This window comes from Bidens hawaiensis, unplaced genomic scaffold (genome assembly GCF_021521415.1).
Source record: "Bidens hawaiensis isolate Kalapana, Puna unplaced genomic scaffold, B.hawaiensis_p1.1 tig00042649_1, whole genome shotgun sequence".
Lineage (NCBI taxonomy): Eukaryota > Viridiplantae > Streptophyta > Magnoliopsida > Asterales > Asteraceae > Bidens > Bidens hawaiensis.
Genome location: NW_027497563.1, coordinates 83673 through 97098, shown reverse-complemented (window position 1 = coordinate 97098; position 13426 = coordinate 83673).

Here is a 13426-nt window from a genome sequence, read left to right as displayed (position 1 = left end):
AAATTAAACCCTAATATAAACGTTGAGACAATAAGAAGCACGATTGATTGTTAAAGGTTATACTCAAGAGGGAATAAATCATTAAACAATCTTCTTACCAATATTAAAAAAAATTCTAAGGATCATCCCTGTTCTAGTAGCTTATAATAATTATGAGATACATTAGATGAATATTAAAACAACTTTACTCAACAACTGACTTACATGTTCATAAAACAACCAAAAATTTCTAAACTGAAGGTTAAAAACACTTAGTCTATAAGTCAATAAAATTCATGTATAGGTAAATACAAATATCAAAATGTTATGAAATCTCAATTCAGTTATTAATATTCAAGTGGATTAATGTACCTACTACCTCAAGATTAGTGGGTGCAACTAAAACAAATTTATTCTTATATAGATGACATTCTTTTTTAACAAGTATATGATACATATGTCAAAGCATTGTTCATATATATTTTGATGTGATATATCTTAGAGATATATCTTACATGATGGATATCATAACATACTGAGATGGACCCATATGGACATTAGTTTAATTTGTTCCATAAGTTTCACTTTAAATGGATCCTTACACATGTAACAAATAGTATTACTCTCCTTTAGAGAATAATAATAGGATCACTGAGATTATTTTCTTATGCTTCATTAAATAGATTATGTAGGTTTAAGTCTATACGCATTCAGATATCACTCAAATTGCAACACACTAGATATGTCTAGATTTATGAAAAGCATCTAAAAGATTATTAAAATATCTTCAAAGGAAATGAGAGACTATAACTTAAAATGAAGAAGTGAGAACTTAAATCGATTGATTACTCTGAACTTTGTTATATTTAAAGATAGCATAATGTAATTTTCGAGATACATTCTTGTATTAGCATATAAATCTATTTCATGGAGGAGTCATACTAAACTGATAACATCAACCTAAGTTATAATGACATAATATGTTGATTAATCATAATGCAATTGTTAATAAATGTTGTTGAGTTGACTCATAAGTTTATTAAACTTCATAAAAACTATATATTGAAAACTTACTATGATAAAGTCAGTCTTAAGTAACAGTTCGAAAGGCGTTGAATTAAATTTGATATAAAATTAACTATTCGTTTATAAATAAATTGAGAAATATAGTTTTTCTTATAGAATACATTCATGATATGCATAAGGATCCTATAACTAAAACTAAAGGCCTATCACCCATAAGTATTTGAAAACGCTTATAATCATGACAGATTCATTGATGACCATGTACAACAACATATCGTACAATGAATGATTAACTAGTAATTTTTCATTACCAGTTTTTGATTTTGTGTGTTATTTATATGTTTAGCATGCATAAGGACATATAGACAAATTATTATACAAATCAACGTTCTGAAGGGCTTACTTGAAAATTTTGATCATAACTACTTAAGTTTTTTATAAGGATTGCAATATGAATAATAGGGGTCTTGAGCTAATGTTCAATTCAATGACTTTATTTCTCTGCTCCAATTTAGTTGAAAGCTAAAATGAGTTAACTCCGGTCAGGCTTATATAATACTTATAATTAAGATTATTCAGCAAAGTGTGAGAATGTAAGAATAAATATATGTGGGCTATATATTTATCGATGGACATCGTTATCATTTATATTATCATAGATCAAAATATTAATATTCCTTATTATATATAAGCCTAGTAATTGTAGATGGACCATATTACCCTTAATAACTAATAAAGGATTTCCCTTGGATGTATATATAGAGAAAATAAATTAATGTCATAACATAATCTCACACACATAAGAAACCCGTGTGCCTCCTTTCTCCTAAAATCGGGTTCCTCTCAAGAATCCATATCCCCATCCTTAACTATACACCTTAAAGGGGAATTCGACCAAGCAGACAATCACGTTGTCTGGATCATAGTCCTATGTTGTTGCTATCCTCTCTACTGTAATAGGTATGCATATTATTGTAGGTTTAGCATATTATTATGTTTTCCATTACTAACATGAAGAACTGATCAACATTATCAACCAATATTATTTGATTATTATTACTCGGAATTCAGTTTATAAAATACTCAACTAATTTATTAAAGAGCACCAATAAATCTGGAAATCACGTGCCTGTTAGATTTATGTACCATCTATTAGCTTTATTTTTATTTCTATAATTTTAATTCTTTATTATCATGGTTTTATTGTTTTGTATATTTCTTATCAATGTCTTTTTTTTATATTATATTCTTTGATTAAATTAAACCACAATATAAGAACAAAAACAATACACGAATGAACACACAATATTATTTTTTTTATCACTACATCACTTCCACACATAAAATAAATATAAGAAAGAGTTACTGACATTTACATCTCATACAAGCTATCAATGCTTTAATTAACTGATAGTCGGAAGCAAAGTAATGAGATCTGATATGATGGCCGCCTTGTGTTTTCAAAGCACATGGTAGATGGAACCAACACATTCATAAGTTTTTAAAGCGTATAAAACATTCCTTATAAAGTGCAAATCGATACTCGTGACACCTAAGTATGATCTCGAATCACAATCTCCTAACACACAAACTGCATTGGCCATCACTTTCAATCCTTTGGACAAATGATAGAGGATATGGGTGACTATCTATCTTACAAATTCTCTGTCGGTCCCTTGGATTTCACCTGGATCTTAATCATTCATGTCATAACTCACACAAATTAATCGTGTTGACAAGAGAGTTAATGATGGGTTACTATATTTAGAAAGATATCCGTTTGTTAAAGACGGAATCAATAACAAACATACGGTTGCAATGAATAATCACAGGTAGAAGGCACACTCAAGATTCACTCAAAAGATTTCCATTTATATAATGTTAATCATACAAAAGGATAATCGATTTAGGTTTTTCTAGGAATCCTAAGACAGCCGTCACACAATATTCTCTTAATAAATGAGTCTGTCTTATCCGTATTGTGTGTTCTGCCTCCTGGCGGCGTGCCCTAAACATTCTATTTATAGGCCTGTCAACCTAGGACAGCTGTCATTCCTTCTAGAAACCCTATCCGATAATACATATTCAAATTACATATTCAAAATAAACTAAGTGTAAAACAAGTCTTCCGGGTAGGCTTTGCATCAGTCTTGTCTTTCCGAGTATGCTCGGCCATCCTTCATAACTTGGTAACATAGAAGTGTGCTCGGGATCAGTTTCCTGGTAGACTTTACTTAAAGAATATTTTACCAAGTAAAATATTCACTAGGTAGACTTCAGTCTTCTTGACTTTGCCAGACTTTGCCCGACAACTCCTTACGAGCAACCTTGTTCTTCGATGGTCCATTTCAACTCTTTACCATAAATAACTTATTAGCAAAGTGTACTCGGGAGTACAGTTCCTTGCTTGAGTTGAACCTTGCCCGATGTTACTTAGAGATATATTCCATTTATACATCAAGCTTGCTCGGACCATAATTATTAAATAATACCTTGCCCGGTCTTCCAATCACTTGGCTTCTTGGACTTGGTTAACCAAAACTTACTAGGAGGAGTAATATACTTGGTTCTGAAGAACAGGCTTGCTTGATAAAGTGAACCTTACCCGGATTTACATAAACTAGTGTACCTTACTCGGAAACACACTAATTTGCAAACCCTGCTCGAATAACCACTTAAGAAGACTATTTGAAGTAAACCTTGCCCGGTAGGCAAAATATCGTACCTGGCTAAGTAAAAGCTTGCTCGGATCCCAAGGTGTGCTCGGATTCAATACTTAGCAGTTTCTGAGGAGGTTGAGAAGATTCCAATCTTCCATAATCTTCATTTAGGTCAAATCTCCTCATATGAGTCAAACTCTTGACCCAACAATCTCCCCCTAGATTGGAACACCTCAGCTGACCCAAAACATTTCTATGGTTACTTACACTTAGCAAAAATACACATCAAATTGAAATTCAAAATTACATATTCAAATAACATAAGCAAATTACATAATCAGTTGTCATATTTACCCTTTCTGACCAGTTGTCAGTGGGATTCTTCTTCAGATCTTCCTTTACTTGCTCTGCCCATTTCTTGGCAGCCATTGAAGCAATGGACTCACCAATCTCTTCTTCAATCATGACATCAGTATTAAAGTTGGCTGGTTCAGCAGTTTCATATGTTTGACTTTGGGGTTGAAACATGCTAACCACCATAGCTAAGGAATTATCAACTTCCTTAACTCTATTCATCTTAATCAACTCCTCTATCATCTCTTGATCAGCCACATCATCAAGTATTTCTTTTGCTATGTTGGCTTCATTGATCAAGATCTCCTGCTCTCCCTTTCCATTGACTCTTTGATAATTCTTTCTTGTTCTTTTAAGGCAGCAGAAGCAACATCATCTCTGAATAAAACATCCTTTTCAGGATATGCCTTAAGAGGCTCTTCTTCTGTAACCTTGGCCTTTCCCTTTTCCATTCTCTTCTTTAAGTTTTCTTCACTTTCAGGAGGAAAGTCATCAATTTCCTTTTTTTTAAGGACTTCTAGTTCTGAATCATGCTCTACCCTCTTGGAACTTTCTTCTTGGTCAGTTTCTGGTTCAGTGTATATAAGCTCCTCAGTAGCAGCATTTTCATCAATGAATTCTTCAGTTTGTGAATCAGTGACATCACTAGGTACATCAGTAGCTAAGGAATTAGTATCTTCCTCATTTCTCCTTTCCTCACTGCTCTCCTCTCCATCTCCATACACATTCATAATCATATTCAATGCATTCACATTCTCACCTTCTACACCTGAGACAGTTGGCATAGAATCATTCTCCCCCTGATTTGGGGCAGCTGAGGTCTTCTCAACCTCCTGCTCCAGGGCTTGAATTTTTCAAATTTGCCCTAACATGATCACATTCTCCTGTGTTACTTCCTCATTCCTTCTTCTCAACTCAGCATTTTCTTTCATTAGGGTCAGAAGGTCAGTTTCAGTGTGTGATGATGTAGGTGGTGTTGTGAGGAATTTGTTCATAATCAGGTTGTATCTGTCACATGTATTTCCTGACCAGCAACGGATGCTTCAATTCTTTTCCCATTGATGTCTTCTACAAGTTCTGCTGATCTCCAGAAATTAAGTGAGTGATTTCTGTAGATGACAGGATTTTCAGTAAGAGCAAAGTTGACATTTGATCGAGCCATCCATATGATCATTGGTGCCACATGCTCATTGTCAGGTGTGACTTGCAGAAGTGCACACATTGTGCTTTGGCTCAAACATATACTTCGGTTGTTCTTGCTCTGCCATATCTGAAATACATAAACAAACATATTCAAAGTGAAATTAGTCAAAAAGTTCAGTACTTTAGATAATTTCAGTGTATAAAAAATGAAGAAGATAGGGAGAAATCTTCAAGAACCTGTTCTTTGACAAATTTATAACCTATACACACAAACAGAGTGTCAGTAATCAACTACATAATCACATCCCACTTTAGTCTAATCGAGATCTTAACACATATTATTGATGCTTACCGATTCGGAATTAGAGGGCTAATTTAAGTTAGGGTTTGGATTAAAGATGAATGTGATAAGTCGGTTAGGTTTTCTTTGGGAGTAAGGATTTGCAGTGGAAGGAGAGAGAGAGGGAAATAATGTTGAAAAATTTGCCTAACTCCCCTTTTTATACCTTTTGAAAGTGGGTTTTAAATGCTTTTTGTCCTTTTGTGAATTATTAGCTGTCAACCAGTAACATTATCCACTTGATATATTAAAAATTTTAATTTCATTTAAGTTCATAAGACCTTACTCGAAAGATTAGTATATCCAAATTCTACTCGGTATACTTCCACTTACAAACCTTACTCGGTCAAACTTTACTTGAAAATTTTCTTTTTCGGATGTACGAAGTTTGCCCGAATTTGTCTATTTATAGACCTTGCTCGATCAAGTAAATTAATTTGAAGTTAAGATATGATGAAGAAAGCTTACCTGAAATACTAGATTTCTTGAAAAATTAATCACAAGGCAAATAATCAAGTATAATCATCAAATAAACATCCTTACTAGGAATCAATTAAGATCCCCACATAGATTTCTCAATTTCAAATTAAAACTTATCTAGCACAAACCCTAAAAAGAATCATAATCAATTTTATCATATTAACTAACATATTCAAGTAACACATTCATTCAAGTATTCTTGAAAATATAGTGTGTCCGAGCAACCTTTTGATGTAAAGTATGCCCGAACAACAATCTTATTCAAAGTATACCCGAATAACCTTCATATAATACAAAGTGTGCTCGGAAAGAAATTCTAGCAGACAGTGTACTCGGAAAGTTAAATTTTTGAAATTACCAAGTATATTGAAGGAACACAAGTGTACCCGAAATATAAAGTGTGCTCGGAAACAAAGTTTGCCCGAAAACCTTCTAATGCAAAGTATACCCGAATAACCTTCATATAGTACAAAGTGTGCCCGGAAAAGGAATTCTAGCAGACAGTGTACTCGGAAAGTTAAGTTTTGAAATTACCAAGTATATTGAAGGAACAAAAGTGTACCCGAAATATAAAGTGTTCCCGGAAAACAAAGTTTGCCCGAAAACACTTGTAATTTCAAAGAAATCATACACATACATATCACAGAGCATGCTAGGAATGAAATTAAACACATAAACATTTAAGTGGGCTATAGTCTAAAATTTCATAGAGCTTGCCTGAAAATCCTATGTTGCACTAATCTTGCTAGGATACACACATTCAGTCATCAGGTATGCCCTTACCTGAGGGATTTCACCATATCAAACCATACCCGAAAAATGACAGACTTAAACAGTAACATCTAAGCGTGCCCGGAAAGATTAACAAACCTTTCCTAACAACATATTCACACAAAGCTTACTCGATGTACTAACTTAAGTTCACAAAGTTTGCTTGGAATCACAATCAGAATATAACATGCATAGTTTGCCCTAAACAGGAATTTCTTGTTAAAAGCTAGCTATAACAACACATAATCATCTCAAGACTTCAAGCTTGCTCGGGAAATAAGTACAACAGTGTACCCTACCCGGAAAGTGTAAACACTTCAAAGCATGCCCGAAAATCATTAAGTTAGTCAAAAATGACTAAGCTTACTCGGAAAGTTTGAAAATTATCAAACCTTACCCGAAACAACATATTCACACATAATCAACTGTTTTGTACTCTGAAAGGTTGTAAATCATTAAACCTTACCCGAAAATACATATTCAAACAGTTTGTGCTCGGAAAGGTTATAAAGCATCAAACCTTACCCGAACTTACATATTCACACATAATCAACTGTTTTGTACTCGGAAAGGTTGTAAATCATAAAACCTTACCCGAAAATACATATTCAAACAGTTTGTGCTCGGAAAGGTTATAAAGCATCAAACCTTACCCGAACTTACATATTCAACCTTTTTAGGCAAAATGCAACACTTTTTGACTTAAACAACTTGTCAAAATATATTTTTCATTAAAGATCATAGTTTAAGAGCAAATGGTGCATTTAGAGATCAAATTTCAGTTATATTTCTCTTCAAAACAGTTTCTTCCATTTTCTGAAAAGATCTCAAGTGTGGGATCATATTGACTAAGTAGCTATCTCATTACTTCACTCTCAACATTATTAAGACAACTTAGATAGGTTAACAGCAGGTATAAACTTAGCATGAATTTCATCTCTTTGGTGATATGATTTAGGTTCATTTAAAGCATAATGCATTAATGGTCAACACTGTGCAATGATGCCTCATATCTCTTCTCAAAGCTTATTTGGCTTTCCCCAGATCACCCCAATTTGACTCCAACCTCCTGTATTTGGTCAAAAATATTTTTGTATGACAGAACTTATTGTATTTTTGTATTTTTGAGATTCAAACATATCTAGAGGTTGAACGTTGGACTTACAGTTAGAAACATGCCTTTCATTCAAGATGAGACAGTTTTTGCCAACATCTTTGTAGTTCTAGTTGTAACCCTCTTGTTTGATAAAATATTTAAAACACTTATCAACTTTTGGTTGATTTATTCATTCTTCCCCTTGTTTTTGTTGTTTTCTCAAATTTTCTTAAAGTATGTTTCTTGTCATATTTAAAGATGTTTCATTTTTGGTTGACCAAATAACAACAGGCTCGTGTATGACTGGGTAATCACTTTCCTGCCTATCATTCGGAGAGATTTATCTTGAAACATGCAAAACAACTATGCATATCCACATAAAGATTAGCATATTCATTATGTTTATATCACCTTAGATTTTACATCATCATGGGAAAGCAACCATACATGTTAAGTACTATACTAAGGTCTTTTTAGCCTATTAATTCCATATGATCAGCTAAGTAGTCAATTTACTATCATTTCCCAATTAAAATTCAGTTTAACATTCGATCACCCCAATATCTCTTTATTGTCAGGTTAATGGCTATCCTGTTTGACCAGAAGTGGTTAACAGGACCAAACATACATATGAGTATATGTTATTTCAAAGTCAGAGCTATTGACATAGCTTTAAGTGAAGGAATAAGAAACAAGTCATAATTGCCCCAAATGCATTCAGTTTTCAGGTCAATGGCTATCCTTTGAATCTATAGAGATTTAAGGACCAAACATACACAAGTGCATGTCCTTCCAACTAGGCAAATGCCATAGACTTCTCTTTAAAAATCCTTCTTTTAAGCTTCTTAAAAGCTTGAACTGAATAATCTTATCATATCTCTACACCATTAAACAACTTGCTCATGTTTTGACCAAAATAAGGTGTTTATGCAAAGTTCATTATAAAATTCATTGAATCACTTAATTTTGACATAAAACACATTTTGACATAAAAAGTTGCATCACATAATCACATCTTAATCATTCTTAACATCATCAAGAAAAACAGACTATACTAACAGTCTAAGTCTATCATATCTTAATAGTATCAGAAGATCAGATAAATAACATACTCAAGTAACCATAAACATGTGATTACTCATGACATCAGATAAGCAGTCAATCTCAAACATATCAAACTACTTATCATTAACATCAGATTAGTTAACTTGATAGTCAAAAATAACATCAATTTCAAACAAATTGCACAGATATTTATTTAAGCACCTATCAGTTAACTTCAAACTTGTGACATATTCAAAACATATTCAATCAACATTCAGTTGAAACATATTCAATCAACATTCAGTTGAAACATATTCAATCAGCATTCAGTTGAAACATATTCAAAACATATTCAATCATCATTCAGTTGAAACATATTCAAAACATATTCAATCAACATTCAGTTGAAACATATTCAAAACATATTCAATCAACATTCAGTTGAAACATATTCAATATGTGTAATCTCTTATAAAATAATCAATTATCACAGAGAGACACACATACATACAGTTAAGGCACACAACATTTAACATACTCAGTAACATACTCAGCAACATATTTTAACAAAACATTCAACATGTGTGACCTCTTCTAAACTTTTCAGTTAGCACATAGAGGTACACAACCAAGCACATATCCTTAGTCAGATTTCATCAGAGTTGATCATCCCCAGGGCTTTCAAAAGAAAGTTGAATCTGGTTCTGTCAAGTGGTTTGGTGAATAGGTCAGCCAAGTTATCACTTGTATCAACTCTTTGCATTTCAATCAAACCTTTTTCACTGCAATCTCTGATGAAGTGATGTCTGATTTCAATGTGCTTAGTCTTAGAATGTTGCACAGGATTCTTAACAGTAAAATATGCAGCAGTATTATCAATCAGAATAGGGGTGTTTAGAAAATTCAAACCATAATCCAGCATCTGATTTTGAATCCAGAGAACTTGTGCACAGCAGGCAGATGCAGCAACATATTCAGCTTCTGCAGTGGAGATTGATACTGTAGTCTGTTTTTTGCATTGCCATGACACTAGCTTTTCACCCAAAAACTGGCATCCCCCTGATGTTGACTTTCTACTCATGTTACACCCATCATAATCACTGTCTGTATAAGCAATCAGATCAAAGGCTTGATTCTTTGGATACCAAATTCCTAAGTCTGGTCTTCCCTTCAAATATCTGAATATTCTTTTCACAACATTCATGTGGGAGACTTTTGGATTTGACTGGAACCTTGCACATACACACACAGCAAACATGATATCTGGTCTTGTTGCAGTCAGATACATCAGAGATCCAATCTTGGCTCTGTATTCATGTTCATCTACTGACTCCCCCTTTTCATCAGCAATCATCTTTTCTTTGGTGTCCATTGGAGTTGAAGCAGTCTTGTAATCATGACAGTTGAACTTGTTCAAAATGTCCTGCACATATTTAGTTTGGTGAATGAAGATCCCTTCAGCCTTTTGTAGAACTTGCAGTCCCAGAAAGAAGTTCATTTCACCCATGGAACACATGCTATACTTGGATTTCATCACCACTTCAAACTCCAAACACATAATTTCATTTGTAGATCCAAAGATGATATCATCAACATAGACTTGTAATAGCAACAAATCTGACCCCTTTCTTTTGTAGAAGAGTGTCTTGTCAATGGCTCCCCTTGTGAAACCATTTTCAAGTAGATGAGTTGATAGCTCATCATACCATGCTCTAGGAGCCTGATGCAGTCCATAAAGGGCTTTGTTTAACTTGTACACCCTGTTTGGATACATGGGATCCTCAAAACCTGGTGGCTGAGCTACATACACCTCTTCATCAATCTTTCCATTTAGGAATGCAGATTTAACATCAAGCTGGAATACTTTAATTTTCTTTGAGGCAGCATATGCAAGGAAAATTCTTATGGCTTCCAGTCTTGCAACTGGTGCAAACACTTCCTCAAAGTCTATCCCTTCTTCTTGAAGACATCCCAGTGCTACAAGTCTAGCTTTGTTTTTAATCACTAAACCCCTTTCATCCCTTTTGTTTCTGAAAACCCATTTGGTTCCAATTGCATATCTGTCATATGGCTTGTCTACAAGATCCCACACATGTAGATCTCTAAACTGTGCCAATTCCTCTTGCATTGCCTCTACCCAACTATTGTCTTTTAAAGCTTGAGCAATGTTCTTTGGTTCTATTTGAGATAGAAAGCAAGAGTACAGACAGATGTTTGCAATCTCAGAATGACTCCTTGTAACTCTTTCATGCAAGTCACCAATGATATTTTTTGCAGGATGATTCTTTTCAACAGTAGGAGTTTGTATTATCATATTTGTAGACAAATTTGTGTCAAGATTTGTTTCATTGAGTTCAGGTTCTTCAATGATCAAATCAGCTTCTGCATCATGAAACTCTCGTGCTTCCTCATTGTTTTGTCCTGAAATAGATGCACCATTGTTTCCCAGATTCAAATTTTGGAATAAGTCTTGAAATCTTTCTGTGATGACAGCTTCTTCATTTGATTGGTTGCTTGTGTCACTCTCATTCTGAACTTGATCATTCTGTACATTAGGACTATCTTGATTGTTCACAACCTGATCTTGTTCAATGACCTTGCTTGAGGAGCTGTTCACAAAAGTGTATTCCTTTTCTTTTCTAGCAACCTTTTTCCATAATTCTTCTAAGTCCAATTCTTTCTTCTTATTCTCTTCAAGTACACTGGTCTTGTAGAATGAATCATCAAAGTCTTCAGAATAAATCTTGAATGACTTTATTAACTTCTCATGATCAAACAGCCATTCTGCACCACTGACTGTGTTGAACTGATTCTCATTAAAAATGATGTCAGAAGACTCTATCACACTCATGTGATCTTTCACATATACTCTGTATGCCTTTGAGTGAGTAGAATATCCAAAAAAGAAACAATCTAGTGACTTAGTTTGAAACTTGTTCAAATAATCTCTAGTGTTCAAAAGAAAACATTTGCAACCAAAGGGCTTGAAAAACTTGATGTAAGGCTTTCTATTATTGAAAATTTCATATGGAGTCTTGTTATGCCTTTTGTTTACAAGCACCCTGTTTTGAACATAACATGATGTATTGATTGCTTCAGCCCAAAAAGTGACAGGCAAATTTGCATCTGCCAACATGGTTCTGGCAGCTTCTATCAAGGTTCTGTTTCTTCTTTCTGCCACTCCATTTTGTTCAGGAGTTCTAGGAGCTGAAAATTGTTGAAATATCCATTTCTGTGTGCAAAATTCTTCCATAACTCCATTCTTGAACTCTGTACCATTGTCACTTCTCATCATCTTGACTTTCTTATTCAGCTTGTTCTCAATCATTGTGACACAACCTTTAATCGACTCAGCAGTCTCATCTTTGGTACTTAGGAAATAAACCCAAGTATATCTTGAATAGTCATCAATGATCACCAGACAGTATCTCTTCTTTCCAATACTTGGCACACTCACAGGACCAAAAAGATCCATGTGAAGTAACATAAGTGGTTGATCAATTGAATTGATTACCTTTGTCCTATGAGTAGACTTGTGTTGTTTTCCCTTTTGACATGAGTCACAATGATCATCTAACTTGAATTCTCTTGTAGGTAATCCAATCACATGCTCACCTTTGACCAGTCTATTTATGTTCTTCAAATTTACATGATACAGTTTCCTATGCCACAATTTAGATTCATTTTCAGTGGCTTTGGAAACAAAATATGCACCTCCTCTTGAAATGGCTTCTTTCATATTCAACTCATACAAGTTTTCATTTCTTGGTGCCATCATCATAATCATTTCAGGTGGAATTACAAACTCAGGTTTTAAAATGAAACAGTGTGAATCATCAAAACTGACTTTGTAACCCTTATCACACATTTGTGATATGCTCAGCAGATTGTACTGAAGACCTTCAACATGAAATACATTATCAAATGAGACTTTCCCATTTGTTAAGATTCCTTTTCCAACAATCTTTCCACCATTCTCATCACTCCCAAAAGCTACTGGACCTTCATACTTCTCTTCATAGTTGACAAGAGATCTCTTGTCACAAGTCATGTGCCTAGAACAACCACTATCCATATACCATATGTCATTCAGAGGAGTGGACTGTTCCTGCACATACAGAGAAAATTTGATTAGTTATCTGGTGAAGTGCAAGTCTTATCAACTTGCAGCTCATCAGATTCAGTTTTAGTCACAGCTTGAGAAGTAAGTGTTGTTGGTTTAGGATCTTCATGAGCCAATTCTAAGTTGTCTGAATGATCAGTTTCATAATCACACTCTCTTGGAGTTTTGACAAGTGAGGTTGAACACTGGTATTCAGCTGAGTCAGTGACATACTCCTGTATTACATAGTCCTTCATTTCAGAGTTGTCTCTTACATCAGCAATTTGTTCAACCTTACTTTTAGTCTTAGGTTTCCAAAGGAAACCATGTGGTTCATATCCATGTCTTAGTAGAAACTTCTCATCACCAGTGAGTTCTGTTGGTTTAATTCTAGAATGTGCATCTTTTCTTCTTGTCTTCTCACTGCTTGA